This window comes from Chiloscyllium plagiosum, unplaced genomic scaffold (genome assembly GCF_037043375.1).
Source record: "Chiloscyllium plagiosum isolate Xiang-an unplaced genomic scaffold, Cpla_swu_hap1 HiC_scaffold_9, whole genome shotgun sequence".
In the NCBI taxonomy this organism is placed as follows: Eukaryota; Metazoa; Chordata; class Chondrichthyes; order Orectolobiformes; family Hemiscylliidae; genus Chiloscyllium; species Chiloscyllium plagiosum.
In genome coordinates, this window is record NW_028270147.1 from 17,786,329 (window position 1) to 17,812,849 (window position 26,521).

Here is a 26,521-nt window from a genome sequence, read left to right on the forward strand (position 1 = left end):
CACTGTAAACTTTTACTATAAATTCTGTGAATACAATTGTGTCCTCCACAACTACCTGATGAAGGAGCAGCGCTATGAAAGCTAGTGCTTCCAATTAAACCTGTTGGACTATAACCTGGTGTTGTGTGATTTTTAACTTTGTACACCCCAGTCCAACACCGACATCTCCAAATCATGACTGCAATTGGCCCATCAGTTGTCCATAAGACTAAATGATTGCGAGCAACTTTGAATTAAAAATTCCAAATCCTCACTGAGCTGTGGGGGTGAGGAGAAGGCATATCTGGATAAGAGCATATAATCACTATCCTTTCCTCTTTCAGTTCTTTCCAGCAAGGGAAGAGGTGAATTATAACATGCAAACAAACTTGAAATATGGTAAATGCTAGTAAGTAAACATTAGTTTGTGACCTTTCCCTCCAGAATAAGGTGTGAACTCCTACAGGCAGAGTTAACCCAGGTAGGTAACAGGTTCAACAACAATAAGCCCAGTGCTGGTGTTTATCTGGGTGTTAAAGAAGATTAAGCTACAGGTTAGCCACAGGTATGACTACCATTCTGTAGGAGTCAGACTATGGACTGAAGAGAAGTCATCTTGGATTTGAAGCATTAACTCTGCTTCTCGCTCCACAGATGCTGCCAGACCGGAATTTCTTCAGCATTTTCCTGGAAATGTGAAATAAAAACAACTGCTGTACCTGGCGTTATTTTATGAAACAAGTAGCATCAGATTTGGAATGTGTTCATTATGGTGTCTGTGTTCTGAATCAGTGACAGTGAGAACAGAAAAAGCGACAACACAAATATTGGGTCTTAATTTACACCCTGTGATCTATTATTGGTGTTACCTTGAAGGCAAATTTGGGACTGATTTTAAAGGATTTTCTTCAGTGATTAGCAGACTGCCCAGATACAGAACTGGAGCTGAAAACCACTAAGAGAATCTCTGATGTCCTTGCATGACACGCAGGCTCTTCGGGGTGGGGGAACACTTTCTTTCCCACTCTACACCTCTGCACATCACGTACATGAGAATAACTGTGTGAGGACAGCCACCACCCCTTCCCGCACCTACCCCCCCTCCCCGTCCCCCCAAACTTGTAAATATTTCATCTAAGCTGTTGTTCCATAAGAACCCAGAAATTCCTGTGTAGGCTATTCATAAATTGGCTCCTTAAGTTCATAAACATGTGCAAAATTAAAAAGCATATCATATGTGTTGTATGAGGAGGCTTCAGACCAAACCACATTCTGCTCTCAAACTTCTGATAGCTTCCATCACTGCAGCTGAGACAATCAACAACATTCTAAAATAAAGTCAATTTGTTCCATCTCAATGTTAATTGATCTCTTTTAAAAATCAATTATTTGGGCCACAGTGTATTTGTATTGTGTTGTGTAGAAACTAATTATTTTTCTTTTGATTCAGATATATTGTTCATAATGAACCAACAAACCCACTTTCAGTGTCTGAGGTAAACTCGATGACCTGTTGGGGGAGAAGGGGAGGAAACTTCCCCCACCCCCCCCCTTGCGCCCACTTAAAGTCATGGAATTGCACAGAATAGAAGCAGGCCCTTCAATCCAATTCGTGCATGCCAACCAGATGTCCTAAATTAATCCAGTCCCATTTGCTAATCTAGTTTCCATTTGCAATTCCCGATGCATTCTACAGATAAAGGAGAGATCTGAGCTCGCCCCGCCCTTGCCAACTTAATTTCCCCTCTCATCTTCTGCATACGAAGTAGCCTTCAGACTTGAATGTAATTCTGAACTTGTGAATGAATATGGGCCAAATTGCCTTCTCATCCAAAAGTAACTTGTGATCTTCGGATGGAAGTATGCTCTGGATTGTGGCTTTGAGTCTTGCATCAGAATTAGATTCTTTGGTGCCACTGGAATTGTTTGGAGGAGCTGTGTTTTTAAGATATACTGGCAATTCTTTCTCCAGCATTCAATGTTATCAAAAGTAGATAATCTGGCTTCTCATGCCCTAATCTTATAACCGGCACCTTATTGTCTGAGGAATGCAATTCCACTTTTCTGGATGGAAAAACGAAACACAACAAAAGCAATTACCTCTTCAAGAAGCATATTGAGATATGGCTGCTTGCTCCTGCCCGGCACCTGAATCTGAATTGTGAACTACTTGGCTGCTATATTCAAGGTCTTCAACAAAAATAGACCATGTTTGAACTTGTTAACATGTGTTATTGTTTACTTTGGTAATATTCCACTTTCTTCATGCTGCTCCTTCATTTCTGCGTTTTCTTCCAATTCTTTTCCATCCTATTTTGTTGCTGTTCTGCCCAAAGTTCCCAGGTTAGTACAATGTTAGGACAAATCAGACACTGCTGGCACCCAGACTCTGACTAAACCATACTATTTTACAGCTTCACAAGTGAATGGAAAGTTTTACTTCAAATGTGCACCAGATAAGAGCGGTCTGCTTACTTACTGTCACAAGTGGCAAGGTTATTTGGAAGGGGTTATTTTCAGCAATGACCACAATTGTTTGACTTATTTTTTACGTATATGCATTGATAACCTTTTAAATCCACATCATGGGTAATCTTGTAACATGCATAATCTTAAACCTCTCCAATTTTATACTTTCAAGCAATTTTGAAAATAGGTGGTTAGGTTTGATCTTCATCTGCAATTCAGTCTATCTCTCCATCTTGAAGACCTATCTGTCCTTCAACTGTATATCTTTTCATCCAAGTTCTGATTGATATCCTTCTTCACCGTGCATAAACTGCATACTTTCATTTTTCTGTATGTTTGATTGTGGACTGAAATGGGGAATTTTAAACTTTTCAAAAGCCAAGGATTCTTGAAAGATTGCATTTTACTAAAAGCAAGTAACCTGCCTTATTGTAAGTCCTGTTTACACAGCTGCTGTTCAAGTCAAAGCCTAGATTGCAGATAAGCTGGAGTCAAGGGATATGTAGAATTTTATCTTTGGTTGTCAACAAGTAATTAGATAAGTCCATGAATTAGTGATCAGTTATTGCAGGGAGCTGAACAGCATGAGGGTGTGTTGGTTTGTTTCAGGAAAACGACTGGATCTTTACAAAGTAAAACAAACATCTGAGGCCTGAAGATAGCAGGTTTATTTCCCTTTTCATCAGTAGCTGTAAACTATGATTCTTAACTGATAAGTTAGAGACCTTAAGTGCAGACCAGTCACTCTGTGTCTCTTGCAAGCAAGTGGAATCTGGAGAAGGAAAACTAATGCAACATTGAGAAGTAAAAGCATCATCTCAACAAACCCTGCAAGCCAGGATTTTTTGAAATGCCTTCCCAAGCTTTCCCCTCCACCCATTAGACCCTTGTATTTCTTCCTGTTCCTATTTGTAGGTGCATGTAGGACAGAAGTTCAAATGGGTTTGTTTTAACAAATAGTTAAACAATTATTAAATAAACATATATTTGTAGTTAGTCTATTTACTTGTAATAAATGGTTATTCTTGCTGAGTACAGAAACCTGGTCCATGCTTTGTTAACATGAATCTAAGAGACAGGTAAATTGGGGAATTCTGCATATGCATTTTCAAATAAAATCAAACTTTTGTGCTGACTCCAGGAATAACAGGGTTTTATTTCCAACACAATATCCCAGTGAGATCTAACAACTTTTGAAGTGCGTTGAGATACTGTTTAAAAAAATGTCAAGTTGCTATGTAACTGTTGTAGAACAGAGAAATCCAAGGGTGTAGATACATAATTTTTTGAATTTCACATCACATGTAGACAGGGTAATTTAGCACACTTGCCTTCATTGCTCCTTTTGAGAATATGATTTGGGAAGTCATTTTGCGGTTTACAGGATGAGGCTTCTTCTGGCGTACTATGTCCGATTGTGGTTGCCCTATTATAGAAAGGATATTATTTAGGTGGTGAGAATTCAGAAAAGACTTACCAGTATATTGTTGGGAATGGAGGGTTTAAGTTATAAGGAGAGGCTAGATAGGGTGGGATTTCTTTCCCTGGAGTGTAGGATGTTGAGGGTGACCTTTTATAGAGGTTTATACAATCATGAGGGGTATAGAAAAGGTAAATGGAAGGTGTCTTTTCTCTAGGGTGGGAGATATCAAATTCTGGATTAGTGGTGCTGGAAGAGCACAGTAGTTCAGGCAGCATCCATGGAGCAGCGAAATCAACATTTCAGGCAAAAGCCGATATCAAGACTAGTGGACATAGTTTTAAAATGAGAGGAGAAGGATTTAAAGACATTAGGGCAACTTTTTTACACAATGAGTGGCTTGTGTGTGGAATGAATTTCCAGAGGACGTTTTGGATGTGGGTACAGTTACAACATTTAAAAGTCTTTTGGATCAGTTCATAAATAAGAAGTGTTTGGAGGGACATGGGCCAAGCGCGGGCAGTTGGAAACACGTTAGTTTGGGATTATGGTCGTCATGGACTGGTTGAAATGAAGTATCTATTTCCGTGCTGTATGACTCTGTGACTCTATAAGCTTCTACATTCTCTTAAACTACACCAATTGTCAGACTTTGGCAAGACTGGACAAAGCAAAACATAGCCTGTTTGTACATGGGTGCCTCTTTGAAATATAGCCAGATAAAACTGAGGCAAGAACTGAACATGTGCTTTGATATAGGTAAGGGGACAGTCAATAATAATGTACACATAGCAAGTTACAAATGCAGAAAATTTTTTTTAAAATAGCAAGGAAATTACTAAAGCTTACTTGCTGGAACAGTTGAGAACAGAAGCAAGTCAGTCAGGGTAGGCAGGGACAAGGTAGGACTAATAAATTAAACTGCATTTATTTCAATGCAAGGGGCCTAACGGGGAAGGCAGATGAACTCAGGGCATGGTTAGGAACTTGGGACTGGAATATCATAGCAATTACGGAAACATGGCTCAGGGATGGGCAGGACTGGCAGTTTAATGTTCCAGGATACAAATGCTACAGGAAGGATAGAAAGGGAGGCAAGAGAGGAGGTGGAGTGGTGTTTTTGATAAGGGATAGCATTACAGCTGTGCTGAGGGAGGATATTCCTGGAAATACATCCAGGGAAGTTATTTGGGTGGAACTGAGAAATAAGAAAGGGATGATCACCTTATTGGGATTGTATTATAGACCCTCTAATAGTCAGAGGGAAATTGAGAAACAAACTTGTAAGGAGATCTCAGCTATCTGTAAGAATAATAGGTTGGTTATGGTAGAGGATTTTAACTTTCCAAACATCGACTGGGACTGCTATATTGTTAAGGGTTTAGATGGAGAGGAATTTGTTAAGTGTGTACAAGAAAATTTTCTGATTCAGTATGTGGATGTACCTACTTGAGAAGGTGCAAAACTTGACCTACTCTTGGGAAATAAGGCAGGGCAGGTGACTGAGGTGTCAGTGGGGGAGCACTTTGGGGCCAGCAACCATAATTCTATTAGATTTAAAATAATGATGGAAAAGGATGGACCAGATCTAAAAGTTGAAGTTCTAAATTGGAGAAAGGCCAATTTTGACAGTATTAGGCAAGAACTTTCAAAATCCTGGATTAGTGATGCTGGAAGAGCACAGCAGTTCAGGCAGCATCCAAGGAGCAGCGAAATTGACGTTTCGGGCAAAAGCCCTTCATCAGAAACTTTCAAAAGCTGATTGGGGGCAGATGTTCGCAGGTAAAGGAACAGCTGCAAAATGGGAAGCCTTCAGAAATGAGATAACAAGAATCCAGAGAAAGTATATTCCTGTTAGTATATTCCTGAAAGTATATTCCAGTCCCAAGTTCCTAACCATACCCTGAGTTCATCTGCCTTCCCCGTTAGGCCCCTTGCATTGAAATAAATGCAGTTTAATTTATTAGTCCTACCTTGTCCCTGCCTACCCTGACTGACTTGCTTCTGTTCTCAACTGTTCCAGCAAGTAAGCTTAAGTAATTTCCTTGCTATTTTAAAAAATTTTTTCTGCATTTGTAACTTGCTATGTGTACATTATTATTGACTGTCCCCTTACCTATATCAAAGCACATGTTCAGTTCTTGCCTCAGTTTTATCTGGCTATATTTCAAAGAGGCACCCATGTACAAACAGGCTATGTTTTGCTTTGTCCAGTCTTGCCAAAGTCTGACAATTGGTGTAGTTTAAGAGAATGTAGAAGCTTATAGAGTCACAGAGTCATACAGCACGGAAATAGATACTTCATTTCAACCAGTCCATGACGACCATAATCCCAAACTAACGTGAAAGGCTGGTAGGTATAGGAAATGCTGGATGACTAAAGAAATTGAGGATTTGGCTAAGAAAAAGAAGGAAGCATATGTAAGGTATAGACAGGATAGATCGAGTGAATCCTTAGAAGAGTATAAAGGCAGTAGGAGTATACTTAAGAGGGAAATCAGGAGGGAAAAAAAGGGACATGAAATAGCTTTGGCAAATGGAATTAAGGAGAATCCAAAAGGTTTTAACAAATACATGAAGGACAAAAGGGTAACTACGGAGAGAATGCAGCCCCTCAAAGATCAGCAAGGCGGCCTTTGTGTGGAGCCGCAGAAAATGGTGGAGATACTAAACAAGTATTTTACATCCGTATTTACTGTGGAAAAGGATATGGAAGATATAGAATGTAGGGAAATAGATGGTGACACCTTGCAAAAGGTCCATTTTACAGCGGAGGAAGTGCTAGATGTCTTGAAACGCATAAAGATGGGTAACTCCCCAGGACCTGATCAGGTGTACCCGAGAACTCTGTGGGAAGCTAGAGAAGTGATTGCTGGGCCTTTTGCTGAGATATTTGTTTCTTCGATAGTCACAGGTGAGGTGCTGGAAGACTGGATGTTGGCTAACGTGGTGCCACTGTTTAAGAAGGGTGGTAAGGACAAGCCAGTGAACTATAGACCAGTGAGCCTGACGTCAGTGGTGGGCAAGTTGTTGGAGGGAATCCTGAGGGACAGGATGTACATGTATTTAGAAAGGCAAGGACTGATTAGGAATAGTCAACATGGCTTTGTGCGTGGGAAATCATGTCTCACAAACTTGATTGAGTTTTTTAAAGAAGTAGCAAAGAGGATTGATGAGGGCAGAGCAGTAGATGTAATCTATATGGACTTCAGTGAGGTTCAACAAGGTTTCCCATGGGAGACTAGTTAGCAAGCTTAGATCTCATGGAATACAGGGAGAACTAGCCATTTGGATACAGAACAGTCTCAAAGGTTGAAGATAGAGGGTAGTGGTGGAGGGTTGTTTTTCACACTGGCCTGTGACCAGTGGAGTGTCACAAGGATCAGTGCTGGGTCCTCGGCATTTTGTCATTTATATAAATGATTTGGATGCGAGCATAAGAGGTACAGTTAGTAAGTTTGCAGAAGACACCAAAATTGGAGGTGTCGTGGACAGCGAAGAAGGTTACTCAGATTAGAACAGGATCTGGACCAGATGGGCCAATGGGCTGAGAAGTGGCAGATGGAGTTTAATTCAGATAAATGCGAGGTGCTGCATTTTGGGAAATCAAATCTTAGCAGGACTTATACACTTAATGGTAAGGTCCTGGAGAGTGTTGCTGAACAAAGAGACCTTGGAGTGCAGGTTCATAGCTCCTTGAAAGTGGAGTCGCAGGAAGACAGGATAGTGAAGAAGGTGTTTGGTATGCTTTCCCTTATTGGTTAGAGTATTGAGTACAGGAGGTGGGAGGTCATGTTGTGGCTGTACAGGACATTGGTTCGGCCACTGTTGGAATATTGCGTGCAATTCTGATCTCCTCTCTATTGGAAAGATGTTGTGAAACTTGAAAGGGTTCAGAAAAGATTTACAAGAATGTTGCCAGGGTTGGAGGATTTGAGCTATAGGGAGAGGCTGTACAGGCTGGGACTGTTTTCCCCGGAGCATCAGAGGCTGAGGGGTGACCTTATAGAGGTTTACAAAATTGGAGGGGCATGGATAGGATAAATAGGCAAAGTCTTTTCCTGGGGTCGGGGAGTCCAGAACTAGAGGGCATAGGTTTAGGGTGAGAGGGGAAAGATATAAAAGAGACCTAAGGGGCAACTTTTTCACACAGAGAGTGGTACGTGTATGGAATGTGCTGCCAGAGCAAGTGGTGGAGGCTGGTACAATTGCAACATTTAAAAGACATTTGCATGGTTATATGAATAGGAAGGGTTTAGAGGGATATGGTCTGGGTGCTGGCAGGTGGGACTAGTTGGGTTGGGATATCTGGTCGGCATGGACGGGTTGGACCGAATGGTCTGTTTCCATGCTGTACACCTCTGTGACTCTATGACTCTATGAATGTATTTGTAAGCTTCTTCGCTTTTCAGATCACTAGAACTGGAACTTGGATAGATGTGATGGACAATTCCCATTCTCCAATTAACTGAACGATATATATTCCACATTCATGCAATCAAAGCAAGGTACTGCTGATGTTGGAAGTCTGAAATAAAATCAAAAATTGCTGGAAAAACTGTGCATGTTTGGTAGCTTCTGTGGACCAAGATACAAATTAGTCTACTATGAATTTTCTTCAGAATTACTCCAGAAAAAATAGTTTTATATTGAATTGTATTGATGATTGATTAATTCATTACGATGCTGATTGTGTCACTGTAATTCCAGCTACCCATTGTATAATTTGATCTGTAAGAACAGAAAGAATTTTCAAGACAGAACTGGTTTTCAACAAATCAACTTAAATGTTCCTGAACAAAAACAGAAATTTCTCAGACGCAGGATCACTGGACCCAAAACGTTTACTCTGATTTTGAATTGAATTTATTGTCACATGTACCGAGGCACAGTGAAAATCTTTGTCTTGTGAGCAATACAGGCAGATCAGAGTTAAGTAGCATAGATAGTAAATGATAGGTAAACAGCGGCAAAAACAAAAACACAGGTACAGGCAAATGTTAAGAGTTTGTGAGTCCATTCAGTTGGGTAGAAACTGTTGTGAAACCGACTGTTGCATGTGTTCAGGCTTCTGAACCTTCTTCCCGATGGTAGAGGTTGTAGAAAAACATTGCCAGGGTGGGATGGATCTTTAAGAATGCTGCAGCCTTTCCCTGACAGCTGGCCTGGTAGATGGATTCTATAGATGGGAGGTTGGCCTTTGTGATTGTCCAGGCCGAATTCACCGCTCTCTGTAACCGTCTCCGATCTTGAATAGTACAGTTGCCATACCAGGTAGTGATACATCCAGACAGAATGCTCTCGATGGCACGCCTATAAAAGTTGGCAAGGGTATTCGTCAGCATGCCAAATTTCCTCAACTGCCTGAGGAAGAAGGGATGTTGTTGGACCTTTGTAACCAGTGCATCCACATGAAGAGCCCAAGAAACTTGTTGTGGATGACCACTCCCAGTCGCTTGACACTCTCCACTTGTTCCACCTCTGTGCTGTTAATGTGTAGGGGGGGATGTGTAACATGCCGCCAAAAGTCATTAATGAGTTCCTTGGTTTTGCTGACATTGAGACCAAGGTTGTTCTCAGTGCACCATTTTTTCCAGATTTTCCACCTCCCATCTGTAGTCTGTTTCGTCACTATCTGAGATTCAACTGACTATGGTGGTGTCATCAGCGAATTTGTAAATGACATTAGTCTGGTATTTGGTGACACAGTCATGGGTATACAGTAAGTACAGTAGGGGGCTGAGTATGCACCCCTGGGGGACTCCAGTGTTGAGTGTTAGTGAGGATGAAATATTGTCCCCAATCTTCACTGATTGTGGCCTGTAGGTCAGGAAACTAAGGATCCAGTTGCAGAGAGGGGGGCTTAGTCCAAGATCACTGAGTTTAGTAATCAGTCTCGAGGGGATAATAGTGTTGAAGGCTGAACTGTAGTCAATGAGTAGGATTCTTACCTAGCAGTTCTCGGTGTCAAGATATTCTAGAGAGGAGTGAAGGGCAAGTGGTATGGCATCTGATGTGGATCTGTTGGTCCAATAGGCAAATTGAGTGGGTCAAGAGTAGTGGGGAGGCTGGAGTTGATTAATGCCATGACCAGCCTTTCAAAGCACTTCATGACCACTGAAGTTAGGGCCACTGGGTGGTAGTCATTGAGACATGCTGCATGAGCCTTCTTAGGCACAAGGATGACGTTGGCCCTCTTGAAACAGGCAGGGACAGTGGCCTACTGCAGGGAGAGGTTGAAGATGTCCGAGAAGACCTCTGCCAGTTGATCTGTGCATGCTCTGAGTGCACACGGCCTGGTACTCCATCTGGTCCCATTGCTTTCCTTGGATTCGCATGAAGGAAAACTGATCTGACCTCTGATGCAGTGACTGTTGGGATAGGTTCGTCAGGACTTGTCGGAATAGGTGTTACCTCTCCACTGAAATTCTGCTCAAAGCGAGCATAGAAAGCATAGGGACAATCTGGGAGGGATGTGTCTTCATCTGCTATCTTACACTGTCTCTTTTTAGAAGCTGTGATGTAATTCAGTCCTTGCTATAGTCGCTGGGTGCCTGTAGGGGTTTCTAGTTTGGATTAGTATCGGTCCTTGGCTGTCTTATATTTGAGTGGGTCTCCTAATCTGAAGGCCCCAGGTTCTGTTTGTCTTGATTCATCCAGGGTTTCCTGTTGGGGAGCACTTGGATTGACTTCCTCGGTATGCAGTCCTCCACGCACTTGCTGATAAAGTCTGTGACGGTGGTGGCGTACTCACCCAAGGTACCTGTGGACTGTTTGAATGTGGCCCAATCAACATTCCAGATAGCACTGGAGGTGATCCTCTGCCTCCTCCGACCAGTGCTGGACTTGTATCCACGGAGATGGGGGTTTTCTGCTTGAACTTTTGCCTGTAAGCCAGGAGAAGAAACACGGCATTGTGGTCGGAGTTTTGAAATGAGGACGGGGGATGGAGCGGGAGACATCTTTCACAGTGGTGTAGCAGTGGTCTAAAATGTTCGGGCCCCTGGTAGAGCAGGTAATGTTCTGGTGGTACTTGGGCACACCTTCCTTAGATTGGCTTGCTTGAAGTCACCAGTCCCAGATGCTGCCAGACAATTCAGCAATTTGTTTTTGTTTCTGATTTACAGAATCTGCAATTCTTTTGGTTTCTAAACGTTCCTAATGTAGTCAAAACATATGAAATTTATTCTTTATGTTACATTTGGTACTTATTTTATACTTGAGGTCAGAAAAATAAGAGAACAAATTGTACTCCAAAGCATCCAGTGTGTTCTGCAGTTAGTTCTCCTCTAATGGTTCAGTTGATGACTGCCACACTAACAACACCACCTCAGAATTTGATTTTTGGTCTATTTCTCACCTCTGTTGGATGGGCAGCATATATGATATGGTAAAGTAGTTTTAGAATAAGAAAATGGACATGAGGCTTACTTCTGAAAGGGCACAATAGGGTAAGCTCCACTTTGTGGGGAGTTCAAAATTGAGCATCACAGCAGGAGCAAGCTACTCAACCCCTTCCAATCTGTTCATCATACAATGGGATCAAAGCTGATCTCCATCTACTTGCCATGAATCCATACCCTAACCTGTTGCAAACATCAGTCCTTCTCCGATTTAAAATTTATAAGTGAGCTAATGTCAATTACTTATTATAGTTCAGAATTTTATACTTCTACCATCCTATGTGTGGATATCTTTCCTAATTTTGAGATTATCTCCTCCTGTACTTGACATCCCCCCCAATGGGTAGAAATGTCTCTTCCCACCCTATCAATCCCTTTCAGAATCTTAACAATCAAATCACCCCTAACGTCCTAGATTTGATCAAATACAAGCCTAATTTATTCAATTCTTTCCTCATTAACTAAGTCTTGAAGCCCTGTTAGCATTTTGATGAATTTACACTGTACTCCTTCCAAGAACAATTCCTTCTAAGAGGGAATGCTCTGAACTGTACTTGTTACTCTAAATGCGGTGTGACCAAGATTTGATACATGAACAAAATTTTCTTTTTAATCTTTTCTAAAGAGCTGGAATATGTTTATATTGTTTATAACTTTTTAAAAAATACCTGACTATGTTTTAGTTTTTTGTGTACATGCGCCCCTATTTAACTTTGGATCACCACTGTCCTTGTTTTTGCTATTTAAAAATACTCCTCTATCGTTTTAGACTGGTCGTAAAATGGATGACCTCATGCGTTCCTGCCTGAAATCCATCTGCCATAGTTACACCCACTCAATTGCTCAATGTCTCCTTGACATGTTATGCTCCTGTCTGCACTACTTGCTATATCAGCAACCTTTGTGTCTCATTGCCAATCTTGGGTAATTAGGTTATTAGATACAATTTAGACAGTACAAGTCAAAATTCTAAACAGGTATATTTCTTCGCATAAGGTTGCAATATTGAACATACTACTAAATGGAGTTCTTGAGGCTAAAAAGGTTTCAGAAGAGCATTGAATGGAGAAAGGATATGGTGATAAGCTGTTCTTTATTTTCATCCATGCAATATGGGCATCCTCGCAAACCCAGCATTTGTTGCCCATCCCAAATTGGAGAGGCGATGACCTAGTGGGATTATCACTGGACTGTTAATCCAGAAACCTAGATAATGTCCTGGGGACCCAGAGTCGAATCCTGCCACAGCAGATTGTGGAATGTGAAATCAATTAAAAATAAAATCTAGAGATAACAGTCTAATGAATCTGTTATCTATTGTCAGAAAGACTCATCTGGTTCACTACCATCCTTACCTGGTCTGGCCTACATGTGACTTCACACCCACAGCAATGTGATTGACTCTCAACAACCCTCTGGGCACTTAGGGGTGGACAATAAAAGCCTTATCCTATGAAGGAATAAAAAAATTACCTGGAAAAAGTGGTGGTGATCTGCTGCCTTGAACCATTGCAATTCATCTCGTGTAGGTACAGCCACAGTGCTGTCAGGAATGGAATTCCAGGATTCTGAATCACTGACACTGTAGCTGGTAATTCCACTTCAGGGTGTAATGTGTGCCTTTAAAAGGAACTTGCAAATGATGATATTTCACTGCCTGCTTATCTTGTCTTTGAAGTGGTTGAGATCATGGGTTTAGAAAGTACTCTCTTAGGAAGCAAAGTCAGTTGCTACACACTTCTGCCACTGCATTCCTGGTGAAGGGAGTAAATGTTTAAGGTGTTGGATGCGGTGCCAATAATTGGGTTGTTTGGTTCTTGTGTTGAACTTCTTCTGTGTTGTTTGATCTTCACTGTTCCAGACACTCAACACACTACTGATATGTTGCTTGTAGATGGTGGACTCTTCTTATTTTGGGGAGTCAGGAGGTGAGGTATTTGCCACAGAATTCCAATACCCTAACCTTCTTCAGGGCTTATGCCCGAAAAGTCGATTCTCCTGCTCCTTGGATGCTGCCTGACCTGCTGCGCTTTTCCAGCAAAACATTTTTCAGCTCTGATCTCCAGCATCTGCAGTCCTCACTTTCTCCTGTCCCTAGTTGTCCTTGAGAGGGTGGTGGTGAGCTGCCTTATTGAACCGCTGCAGTTCACCTGCTTTGGTTGACCCACAAGGAAATTCCAGGATTTTGACCCCCAACAATGATGTAATAGTGATGTATTTCCAAGTCAGAATGGTGAGTGATATGGAGGGGAACTTTAAGGTAGTGGTGTTCCCATGTATCTGCTTCCATTGTCCTTCTAGATGGAAATTGTCATGGGTTTGGAAGATGCTGTCTGAGGATCTTTGGTGAATTTCTGCAGTGCATCTTGTAGATCGTACACACTGCTGTTACTGAGGATCAGTGTTGGAGGGAATGGATATCAGTGGATGTGGTGCCAATCAAGTGGGCTGCTTTGTCCTGGATGGTGCCAAGCTTTTTGAGTGTTGTTGGGGCTGCAGTCATCCAGATAAGTGAAGAGTATTCCATCATAATCCTGACTTGTTCCTTGTAGATAGTGGACAGGCTTTTGGTGGGGGGTGGTGAGGAGGTGAGTTACCTGCCGTAGTATTCCTAGTCTGTGACCTGCTTTTGTAGCCGCTGTGTCTATGTGGTGTGTCCAGTTGAGTTTCTGGTCAATGGTAACCCCCTGAATGGTGTCCAGGTCTTGCTAGGTGTGGATGTGGACTGCATCAGTATCTGAGGAGTTATGAATGATGCTGAAGCTTTATGCAATCACCAGTAAACCTCTCTACTCTGACGTTTTGAATGAGAGCCTGCTGAAGGAGCAGTTGAGGGTGGTAGGGCTTAGGACACTGCTCTGAGCTGCAGCAAGCAGAGCGGAGGTTAATGTGAAGCAACGCACAGCAGCATTGACCTTTAGAGACATATGGTTTGTTTCTGCACTGTAACTAGCATGTGGCATGACAATTTAATAAATTACGTCGCTTTCACTGCAGAAACACACAACTTAGCCTAAATGGTCTGTTAGCCTTTAATCCTCTACACAGCTGCCTTTCACAGTAGTAATTTAATCCTACATGTTTTCTCCCTTGTGTACCTGTTTAGTTTATGTACCTAATTTAATGCTTTTCACCTTGGCCATTTTAGTGGGGGAAGTTTCAATTCTAAACACACTCAAGGCAAACAGGTTTCTACGGAATTCTTTACCGGTGACCAACTCATCTTTAAGACCCTTAGTTTTGTACCCCTTTCCACTGCTACATTGAGGCTCCATATCGAGCCTATTAAACCTTATCATCATTTTAAAAGCCAACCTATCCAGCCTTTCCTGATAGTAACTTCCTTGTGGGTAACACCACAATAAACTGCACACATGACGAATGGACATTATATTAGTCTTGATCCTGAATGTGCCCATCTCACATACATTGGCAACTCTCATTGTCTAGGCCGATGCATGACATTAACCCTCATTGTTATTTAGAAAGTATTTAAATATGTCCTTGCACATGGCAGACTAAGGGCCAAGTGCTGGAAAATGGGTGCTGGGTTTTGAATAGAATTATAGAATCCCTACAGTATGGGAGCAGGCCATTCGGCCCATTAAGTCCACAATGACCTTCCAAAGAGCATCCACACCCAAGCCCCTCCCCTCCAATCCCAGTAACCCTGCGTTTCCCATGGATAATCCACGTAGCCTACACATCCCTGGGTTGTTAGGTGGTTGTTTCTGAATGGCGCAGATTAGATGGGCCAAAGGGCTTTTTTTCCCCCCTGCGTTGCAAACCTCTGTGACTTTATTAAACACGATGCGTTTGAAGTCACGTTGAGCGAGATACAGTCCCTGAAATCCCCAGACGAGGTGGTGGGGCCAGAGTCTCAGTTTCAAAGTATTTACTTTTCGTGAATCTCTTCCAGTCAAGAACTGTAACTTCATTCTGGTTTCGAACAGTCGAGTTGCGGTCTTGAGCCTCCTGTTATCCGTGTGTAAATGTGGGCTCAGGGAAATTATTTGTCAGACACCCTCTCAGGGTGCTTGGGGAGGGGAAAGGCGAAGTTACCATTGCTAATCATTTGGCAAAGCCAGTGAGAGAGAGAGGAATCGTGAGCAGGAGTTAACGCAGCACTCGGTACCAATTCACAACACGGACTGGAGTTAGAAACTGACGAAGGGCAAAAGATGGAGCAGTTTGTGGGAATGTGGTACGTCCTACAATGCACCGTTTCATTTCTACTCCGCTTCATTTCCAGTCCGGATTTCACAGGCTGATTCCCACTCGGGGAACCTTTAGAATCACCGGCCCCCGATTGAATTTCTTCGAACTCTCTCGAAGGATTAAAACTCAAATCGTCTAATCGCATTGGGTTAGCCCGCAGTTGTTGTGCCTTTTATCAGTCGTGTTGGATCGCATCTGGCGGTTTTGTTTTGTAAGATTAAAAAAAAGTGTTCCCCTTGAGAGGGAAATCCTTGCCAGGTCACACGGAAACATAGTGGCGGCACTTATGAAGATCTCCCAGGTTGGTCAGGGATTTGCACAATTTGTGTACAGTTGTATTTATTTAGTTTTTTTTATTTAAAGACATACAGGCAATTTGGATGTAAATAAGGCTCTTCCGTTTGGAGAAAATGGACAATAGAGTTGTTTGCAATTATCAATGTTAAGGCGTTTTAAAAAAAATGAAATTAAGCTTATGAGGTAACGCTGAGGCAATGACTCAGTGGCGTGTTGTGTGTGTATAAACCTGCATTGGATAGGGGCTTCCAGGCCTGATTATTAACTTCGAGCTCCATCTCCTTTACATGTTGCCACTGTCAGCTTAAATATCTCTGTATGCATTTTATTTTACGTTATCCTTACTGGCCGGCCTGTGCAATGAGCTTTCCTTATCCCTCGTACTCTAGTGTAAAGCACCCCTCCCGTTTACAATGCTGGGAATCATGATGGAAAATGGGTGTTATTTAATTGGCTGTAGAATTATTATCCCAAGTGCACTGACCGAAGTTTTGGTACCAATCCCTCGTTAATAGGGCCCCCTCCCCTCCTCCGGCTGATCCGTTATCCAGTAATTCGTCTCATGACCTAACCACTCCGTCCAAGTAGAATAACACAAGGGGATTGCATTAGACGGCTCCTCTGATGTTCACGCATCCGAGTGAAAGGTGAATGACACGCTCACCTAAAAATGAACGTTGGGGGGGAAATAGCCATGATTTGGAGGAGCCCGTGTTGGACAAAGTTTAAAAATTACACAACAGCCAGGTTCCAAATAAACCTGTTGGATTATAAACTATATATATATATATAAAATAGATTTGACAGTCTGAGCCCTGGGGGCGATGGTGTCGAACAGTCTCAATCTAAACACTCAACAGCGGCAGCCAACATCCGCCCTGAGCAATTTGAGTCTTTGTGTATCTTGTTATTGTCATCAGCGAACAAACATCGTGGCAGCGGGGGGAGAGAGAGAACGCATGTTCCTTTTAACTTCTGGTGCATTTCAATAATATTGCCTTGAATATTGAAAGCATTGTGTGTGTGTGTGTGAGAGAGAGGTGGTTATTGCAATCTATCTCTGCACATAAAGTTGATTATTTGTTCCCTGAAGAAACATTTGCCTTGGGGGTGGGGGGAGAGTATGGGGTAAATAACACAATGCCCCTTGCATTACACGCAGCCCCAGTTTGCTACAGTAACTAGCCACTGCACTGGAAAATACTGCTTTCTACTCAGAACGCTTTCCTCGCTCTCTTTGAGATTACACCAAACGTGGCAGAAGCCGGTCGGTTCCGACTGAAACAGGTTCTGACTAGTCAAACCGCGCCTGCCAGCCAATCCGAGAATTGAGCCTTTAAAAAAAATATATAAAAAAACACAATCCCCCCCCTCCCCATTCAAAGAAAAAAAGTACAACTTGGGACTCGAAAGGAAAGAAAAGCTCAATAATGGTTCCGACCTAGAAATAAAACAGATTTCAGCAATAATTAGAAAAAAAATGTTTATGAAAGTGGTGCCTCTTTGTGTCACGTTAGATAATAAGGAAGCGCGTGTGTTTTATATAAAATCTCCCCCACAGTTGCTTAATGCGCTTTAGTGATTTTTGTCTGTGTGAATAGGAAGTAAACAGGGACTCAGCGTCATAAAAAGCGGCGGCAGCAGCTGCAAGAGAAAGGGGCGAGAATGGATTTAGTCACCCGCCTCCTCTTGGCTCTCTCACACGGGAGGGGAGCGCTCCGCTCCGGGTAGAGAGAGAGAGAGAGAGAGACACTTCATTCACTCCCTCCCTCCCTCAGAGCACACACAGGGGGGGGAGAGTGAGAGAGGGACGCGGGGGGGAAACCGATAGAGAGACAGCGACAACTCCTCGCCACTGCCCTGCCCGGCCACTCGGTAAGTACATGGCCAAGACTGCAGAGAAATGTTTGCTGTAGCCGTCTCTGTCTATTGTGGTTCCATTGCAGCATCAAAGCCGGCTGGCTCCACCGCTCATCTTAAACTGTTAGTCTACCAGCCCCTTTCATAGCTTTTTGGGGGACGTGTGTTTGGGGGCTGGAAGTCTGGACAAGGGAGGTGGGAAAGGGAAGAGAAGAAGCTCTGCTTTTAGATGGGGATTGAGTTTCAGTGTCTGTTCATGGCGGTTGTAGCAATGTGGATGGAGCCTGCAGTGAGCTTGATACCGCTCTCTCTCTCTCCAGTAGCTTTCACAGTCACATTTTAACCAATCGAGCGGGGATTACAGTCTGACCTAAAGAGCGAATTGCATCATATTTTGCTGATTAAGGAGAAAAAGTGTCAGCCGGTTTAATGCAGTTGAGTTTTGATGAGGTTTCGCTTTTTTTTTAAACTTGACTTTCGTCGAGTTTTTTAAGGTAGGAAATTTTTGGGGGTGAAATTTCAGGCTTAGGGTAGAATGACATTGAGTACTTGAAGTGGTTTTGGTTTTGTATCACCACCGGGTAGCGTTAACTTGCAACTTTTTGACAAAATGTACATTAATCCTTATTACTATCGCAAAAAGAAACAATTTGCCAGACCCATGCAAAACTTAGGGTGGCGAATTGTGTGTTCTCAAGTTGAGAAGTTGTTACAATATAGTCCTGACCAGTTTATTTTCCTCGGATTTTTTTTCCTCTTAAGGCTGAGACAATGTCTTGCCTTCATGATGTGAAACTTAACATCTTCAAGTATTCCTGTACGTTCAATGATGTACAATAGCCACATTGTAATTCAGTTACTTGGTAGCACGTGTGGCTGGTTATGGGGCTGAGAATTCACGACTCTTGGAAAAATTGAGAAGCGCAAGGAAAAAACTTGATCAGGAAGTCACTTGGCCTCATTGAACTTTGCCAAAATACTTAATTCGCACCACCTAACATCCAATGCTGTACAGGACAGGAGACTTTGCAAATACAGAAGGCTGCCATTTGTCTGATGGTGATATTTTGGATGAGATATTTGACTTGTAGGTTACTCTTTCAAATGCCTACTTGTTGAAATAAACCTCTTACAGTTTCCATCACTGCTTCCTTAGAAAGTCTCATCCACATTGTAATAGTTGGGCCCTGTGCAGTTATTTCTTAAGGTCGATCATTGGAGGCTTCTTTGAGGAGAAAGTGAGGTCTGCAGATGCTGGAGATCAGAGCTGGAAATGTGTTGCTGGAAAAGCGCAGCAGGTCAGGCAGCATCCAGGGAACAGGAGAATCGACGGTTCGGGCATAAGCCCTTCTTCAGGAATCGGGCATAAGCCTGACCTGCTGCGCTTTTCCAGCAACACATTTCCAGCATTGGAGGCTTCTCCCAATAAAGCCAGTGATCCTGTACGCTGTTTAATAACCTTCTCAATCATCCTGCCACCAGCAGAGATTTGTGGCATTTAATATTTTGGATATATTAAAGGTAGGCCCTTCAACATTCACTGCTCAGGCTTGGGAGAAAGTGAGGACTGCAAATGATGGAAGTTTGAGTCAAAAAGTGTGATGCTGGAAAAGCACAGCTGGTCAGGCAGCATTCCGAGAAACAGGAGAGTCGACGATTCGAGTTTAAGGTCGTCATCAGGAATGCCGACTCTCCTGCTCCTTGGATGCTGCTTCACTGGCTGTGCTTTTCCAGCATCACACTCTTTGACTCTGATCTCCAGCATCTGCAGTTCTCATTTTCAACTGTCCAGTTGTAGGTTTGTCTCATCATTCCATGTACATCATACTGTTTCTGTTTTGGGATGGCTGTTCTTTTACATTTTATAACTGTTTAAAATTGAGTTGCCTAAATTGTGACAAAATGACAATTACAGTATATCAACTGTGCTGTTCTGACTAGGTAACATAATCTCTTATTTAAAAACCAGGAATCACAAAGCACACAACAGCTCTTTTTTAGCCTCTGGGAATAACAGACAAGTCTACATTTCAGACTTGAGCCTTGCTTCAATATGGTGAAGCAAGGGATTAACAGGCTCATTTACAATCTAAAGGGAAAAGCAGGTAGCAGAAAATAACAGAGGAAAGTCGTCATCTGAATGATTGAGAGCTGATGCAACATGTCTGTTAAGCAGTGGGGAGAAGAGGTAGATAAACAAAGAATATGTAAATAAGGCAAGATATTGAGAGGCTTATTTCCCCAAGGAGAAAGGAAAAAATAATGAAAAGTGCAAGACTAGGGAAGCCTACGTATCAGGATTGGAACTGAAATCATCAATAAAGTGCATTTTTGTTTTCCAACTCCAAAAGGGAGGGAACAGATTCCTGCTGCTTGCTCTCCCTGCTCACGTCCACCAGCATTTTCCTCTTGAGAGGTCCTCTCTTTTTTTTTGCTCTCTCCCCATTAGCAATAAACTCTTTCTTCCAGACATTGATCTACTTAAAATTGTCAGTAATTTTTCCTTTTCATAAATAAATGGAGGACCTTGTTCAGATTCCTAGGCACTAAAATTAAAATTTTAATTAGGTATTTCTAAAATATTATTCTCCATATTGCCATGATATTGAAAGTGATGGAACTATGCACCTTCCTTTGAATATTCAGTTCCCTTCATTCTAGAAAAAGGTTATTCCTCCTCTTAATATGCAAAGTTTTAATTTTGTTAATACTTAGTTCAATATACCCCAGGACCTGATCAGGTGTACCCTAGAACTCTGTGGGAAGCTGGAGAAGTGATTGCTGGGCCTCTTGCTGAGATATTTGTATCATCGATAGTCACAAGTGAGGTTGGCTAACGTGGTGCCATTGTTTAAGAAGGGTGGTAAGGACAAGCCAGGGAACTATAGACCAGTGAGCCTGACGTCAGTGGTGGGCAAGTTGTTGGAGGGAATCCTGAGGGACAGGATGTACATGTACTTGGAAAGGCAAGGACTGATTAGGGATAGTCAACATGGCTTTGTGTGTGGGAAGTCATGTCTCACAAACTTGATTGAGTTTTTTGAAGAAGTAACAAAGGGGATTGATATGGGCAGTGTGGTAGATGTGATCTATATGGACTTCAGTAAGGCGTCTGTGACCAGTGGAGTGACACAAGGATCAGTGCTGGGTTCACTACTTTTCGTCACTTATATAAATGATTTGGATGTGAACACAGGGAGGTATTAGTTAGTAAGTTTGCAGATGACACCAAAGTTGGAGGTGTAGTGGACAGCGAAGACAGCAACAGGATCTTGACCAGATGGGCCAATGGGCTGAGAAGTGGCAGATGGAGTTTAATTCAGATAAATGTGAGGTGCTGCATTTTGGGAAAGCAAATCTTAGCAGGACTTATACACTTAATGGTAAGGTCCTAGGGAGTGTTGCTGAACAAAGAGACCTTGGAATGCAGGTTCATAGCTCCTTGAAAGTGGAGTCGCAGGTAGATAGGATAGTGAAGAAGGCGTTTGGTATGCTCTCCTTTATTGGTCAGAGTATTGAGTACAGGAGTTGGGAGGTCATGTTGTGGCTGTACAAGACATTGGTTAAGCCACTGTTGGAATATTGCGTGCAATTCTGGTCTCCTTCCTATCAGAAAGATGTTGTGAAATTTGAAAGGGTTCAGAAAAGATTTACAAGGATGTTGCCAGGTTTGGAGGATTTGAGCTATAGGGAGAGGCTGAACAGGATGGGGCTGTTTTCCCTGGAGCGTCAGAGGCTGAGGGGTGACGTTATAGAGATTTACAAAATTGAGGGGCATGGATAGGATAAATAGACAAGGTCTTTTCCCTGGGATCGGGGAGCTCAGAACTAGAGGGCATAGGTTCAGGGTGAGAGGGGAAAGATATAAAAGAGACCTAAGGGGCAACTATTTCACACAGAGGGTGGTGCATGTATGGAATGAATTGCTAGAGGAAGTGGTGGAGGCTGGTACAATTGCAACATTTAAGAGGCATTTGGATGGGTAAAGGAATAGGAAGGGTTTGGAGGGATATGGGCTGGCTGCTGGCAGGTGGGACTAGATTGGGTTGGGATATCAGGTCGGCATGGACTGGTTGGACCGAAGGGTCTGTTTCCATGCTGTACATCTCTATGACTATATGATTTTATTGCTTCTAAATGACAGTATGGAAGAAGAAAATTTTGAAAGGCAGTCACTATCTGGTGTATAAATAACTGGTAATACTGACAGTGCATGTACTTTTTTTTTATTGATGTCTTCTAAGTGAAACAGCATCAATATTCAATCCACTTATGGTATAATGTGCTGCTTTAAGCCCTAAGCAACTAAAGTAACATTTGCCCCTTTCAGTTTCTGTTTCTAAAGTAACATTTTATTACCCTTAAGTGTGAGTATCATTTAGTTTTCATATGATGCCCTTTGTAAAAGGAAACCATATTTCAAACAACTCCAGCATCCTATGCACTCTTGAGTTAGAACTTTGTTAGTGGTGAGTGCATCTGGTTAATCCTTACTTCTGGCCCTGACTCCTGTACTCCACAAATATGTTTTAAAAACCACTGTTTGTTTGACCATGTCTGACTCTGTGAAATTCTGTCAGCTGTTTGCAATCACAATAATTTTTTTTATGCTGATTTGCTATACCATCCACAATTCACTGAAATAAGCCAATAAGAATGAATTAAACCCTGTGTTTCTCAAAGGATTGATTGATTGATTGATAAGGGGAAGTGCAGATTGCAGAGACGGTGTAGGTAAGAGGCATTGGATACTTGTGATACTAATGAAATTTGGACGCTGAAATGGAGTGACAAGAAGGGACGAGATCAGGAACTAATACTCAGGTCAGTAAAAATTGTGGGAGCCATATGGGGAATAGCTGAAAAGTCCTTGAAATAGTATCATTGTTTGTTGCAGAGACAGTGAAGAAATGTGATTGTGTGTAATGGACGTGGGATTGCCAGGAAGAAGAAGAGAAAGTCCTAAGGCCAGATTGAGAGATGTTGCGGCAAGAGGCTTAATGCAGTAGGATGTAAGTAGGAATGGTTAACTGCTGGGAGGAGAGCGAATAAGCAGAATTGAAGTAACCCCAAATAAAATGAAAGAAACAAAAAGTGGAATCATTTGACTTCATCAGATAGTTACTTGTCAAGGGTGTACAATGGCAACAAGTCTGCGCACTAATGCTTTTTAACTTTCTATAGAATTATTGATGCCAAAGAAACACCAACCAAATAGGCTTTTTTTCAGGTGCTTGGAAGGGTGAAAGGCTGGTGTAATTTTTTTTTAAAAAGAAGCTTAATACTTTTGTTTGCTAACTTTTGAGCCTTTGAGCTGTAAGGTAATAGACTTTAGAATAAGTGATATAAAAATATATATGGGTTTTGAATAAATAGCATATGTGTTTTGATCCATGTTTGAGAGGTTTAATTATTAACTTGTCAGTATTGAGACATGGTTTCATTTTACCTTGGGAATGATAGGATTTGGTGGCACTGGGCGAGTTTGATGAGCAGAGGTAAACATTGATGGGCATTAGTGTGCTTTCTGTTTAGAAGGATGAGTTTTTTTTTTTGCTTGGGGTGGAAATACATAACTAGGGAAATTTGTGAGCAGTTTGGAGATGGCGTGGTTCACAGAATCGTAGAATTGTTACGGCACAGAAAGAGGCCACTCGATCCATTGTGACAACACTGGCTCTTCAAATGAGCATCATTACATCTTGTTCAACCTTCAGACTCAAATTCTGTAGTCGACATTCAGACATAAGGTTGAAGTTAAATGGATGAAACCATTTCTCACAGGGAAAGGAGTTAGTTTGAAACTGTTAGGAAATAGGTTATTTTAGTGTGACCAGAGGTGTTTGGTTAGAACTCTTGAATGTGATATTAATACTGAGAAAGCTTAAGCTCACTTGTATGACTAATCAAGGAAGAAGCTACCAAACAGAGACCAGGAATTGAAATAAACTGTTCAGTTGAACTTGTAAATTGTGCTTGCAAAGCAAGCAAACTCTGGTGTTTTGAATACTGTGACATAATGGTGTTGAGTTAAATGGGATTGTATTTTTACTATGTTCTAAATCTTTCTAATTGTGTTTATGGAGTTGTACAGCATGGAAACAGACCCTTCAGTTCATACCGACCATATATCCTAAATAACTCTAGTCCCATTTGCCAGCATTTGTCCCATGTTCCTCTAAACCCTTCCTATTCATATGCCCATCCAGATGCCTTTTAAATGTCATAATTGTTACCAGCCTCTACCCTTCCCTTTGGCAGCTCACTCCATACACGCACCACCCTCTGTGTGGTAAAAGTTGCCCCTTGTGTCCCTTTTAAACCTTTACCCTCTCACCTTAAACCTATGCCTCCTAGTCATGGTCTCCCCAGTCCTTGGAAAAAGACCTTGGCCATTCACCCAATCTATACCCCTCATGACTTTATAAAGTTGCCCTTCAGCATCTAATGCGCCAGGAAAAATATCCCTAGCCTAATAGCTTGGTTTATTCTCTGTTTTATCTTTTTTGTAATGAATTTGTTTTTATTATTAAAACTAAATCTGCAGCATTCCATGCATGTGTTTCAGTAAAAGGCAATCTTGCTAAATGTTTAACAGTCATATCAAGCTAGATTTCAGTCTGGCTTCTGACCTGTCTGATGTAAGCTGGAATCATAATAGCATTCATTCCAGTTTTCATTAACGTATAGGTTTTGAATGCTGTAGGAATAATTTTCATTCCTTTGTGTTTTTGTAATAAATGTACCAGACAAATAGATGGAGGAACTGGGCTATGTTTCAATTCATCATGTTTTGTTTGTAGGCAGGGACCATTGTTGTGTCTGGTGGTCTCAAATGTTTATCGTGGCGCTGTACAAAATTCAACGAAACACAGATTTTGCAGCTGGGCTACTGATTTATTGAAATGTGATATCATAAGTAATAAGAGCAAGAGTAGGCCTTCCAATCCTCTGAGCCAGCCGCACCACTCACTAAAATATATGCCGATCATCTTCCTCATCAACTCGTTCCCTTGCCATATACTTTGATTATCTTTGTGTCTAAAAGTTGGTGGATCGTAATATTGAATGTGCTCAATGACTGCACACCCATAACCCTCTGGAATAGACATATGGGATGTGGGGGGGTTAATGGTAATGTCACTGGACTAGAGATCCAAAAAGCCGAGCTGATGTTTTGTGGCCGAGGATTCCAATCTCGCCTTGGAAGGTGGTTAATCTGGAATAAAAAAAAAACTGGCCTTTTATTTTAAAAAAAAAAAAAAATTGATTTTTATGGGATGTGACTTTGTTAGTTAGACCTGCATTTATTGTCCAGAGGGCAGTCAACCACTTTGCTGTGGGTCTGGAGTCATGTGTAGGCCAAATCAGGTAAGGATGGCAGTTTCCTTCCCTAAAGGACATTAGTGAATCAGATGTGTTTTTGCTGAAATCAACAATTGATTCATGTTAACTGTTAGACTCTTCAGTTCCAGATTTGTATTGAATTCAAATTCCACCATCTGCTGTGATGGGGTTTATACCCAGGTCTCCAGAACATTACCTGGGCTCTGAATTAGCAGTCCAGTGGTAATACTACTAGGTCATCACATCCCCTATGCCGAACCATGTTGATTATCATTAAAACCATCGGGTTCTCTAATGCCTTTCGAGTAAGGATGACTTATTTTCTTCTCTTGTCTGGCTTGCATGTAATTTCAGACAATGTGGTTGACTCTTGCCTAGCAATACCTACATCTAATACCTATATCTCACTAACAGATTTTTATAAACATTGTTTAAAATGATTTCCAGTGATTGCTAACCCCTTTGAACATAGCATTAGGGGCAAAAGTAGACCATTCAGCCCTTCATTTCTATTGTGCCGTTCAATAATATCGTCCCTGACTTCTTTTTGTTTTGATTCTACATGAAGTCCTACCCTGACTAACCTCTGATTCTCTTCGCTAATAAAAATACATCTACCTGTGCCTTACAAATAATCAATGACCCTGTTTCTGAGGCAGAGTTCCAAAGTCGCACAGAGGGGAGAAGAAATCCTCACTTTTTTTTTTTGGCCTAACATAATGAAATCGCGCCCCCCCCCCCCCCCACCCTCCCAATTTTTAAAGCAGCATTTCCCACGATATGAACTGATCCACAAGTGTAAACATCCTTTCCATGTCAACCTTATCACGACATTCAGAATGTCATACATTTCAATCCCATCACCCCTCACACTTCTAAACTCAGCCCATATATTTATTAACTCATTTGAATCACTTGTGATACATTTATGTCCTTGCTTAATTTAGGAAAGGAACATTGCAGACGATATTTGAGATGTGGACTTACTAATGTCCTACACAATTGCCTTTCTTCAATCAAAACCAAAAGACCTGTAGATGCAGTAAATCGGGACCAAAACCAGAAATTGCTGGAGAAACTCAGCATCTGTAGAGAGAAATCAGAGTTAACCTTTCAGATCGAGTGACCCTTCCTCCAAATGCAGGAAGGGTCACTCGACCCGAAACATTAACTCTGATTTCTCTCTGCTGCCAGACCTGCTGAGTGTTTCCTGCAATTTCTGTTTTTGCACCTTTTCTTCAATGTTCAGTTTCTCTTGTAATAAAAGGCAGTGTTCCTAGCTACCTTAATCACTTGCAGTATTGGTGTACTAACTTTTCGTGGCTCGTGTAGTTGAACACCTGGATTCCTCTGCATCTCAGAAATTTGCAGCTGTTCCCTTTTATATAATGCACAACTTTTATTATGTTTCCTATCAAAGTCAGTAACTTCAAATTTTTTCACATGCTCCCTTCTGTGCACTCATGTTTGTCTGTATTGATCTGCATCCTTGTTCTGTTCACAAAATGTTTTCCTCTCTGTCTTTGTG

The 26,521-nt window shown here is 41.8% G+C and overlaps 2 protein-coding genes across 4 annotated transcripts in view; both read left to right on the forward strand.

Moving 5' to 3' along the window:
- lrrc8c (leucine rich repeat containing 8 VRAC subunit C) overlaps positions 1-26,521 on the forward strand; it is a 138,334-nt gene that overhangs the window by 100,048 nt on the left and 11,765 nt on the right. The gene's annotated exons all lie outside the window — the stretch shown is intronic.
- lrrc8db (leucine rich repeat containing 8 VRAC subunit Db) overlaps positions 15,501-26,521 on the forward strand; it is a 107,785-nt gene continuing 96,764 nt past the window's right edge. Inside the window, exons 1-2 of one of the 3 annotated variants that reach the window (XM_087990434.1) lie at positions 17,535-17,661; positions 22,544-22,658. The gene's annotated coding sequence lies outside the window, so the exon portion shown is untranslated. Of the gene's footprint in view, positions 15,791-17,534; positions 17,662-22,543; positions 22,659-26,521 lie in introns of those variants that run through there. The other 2 variants (XM_087990436.1, XM_043698745.2) reach the window with 2 other exon arrangements.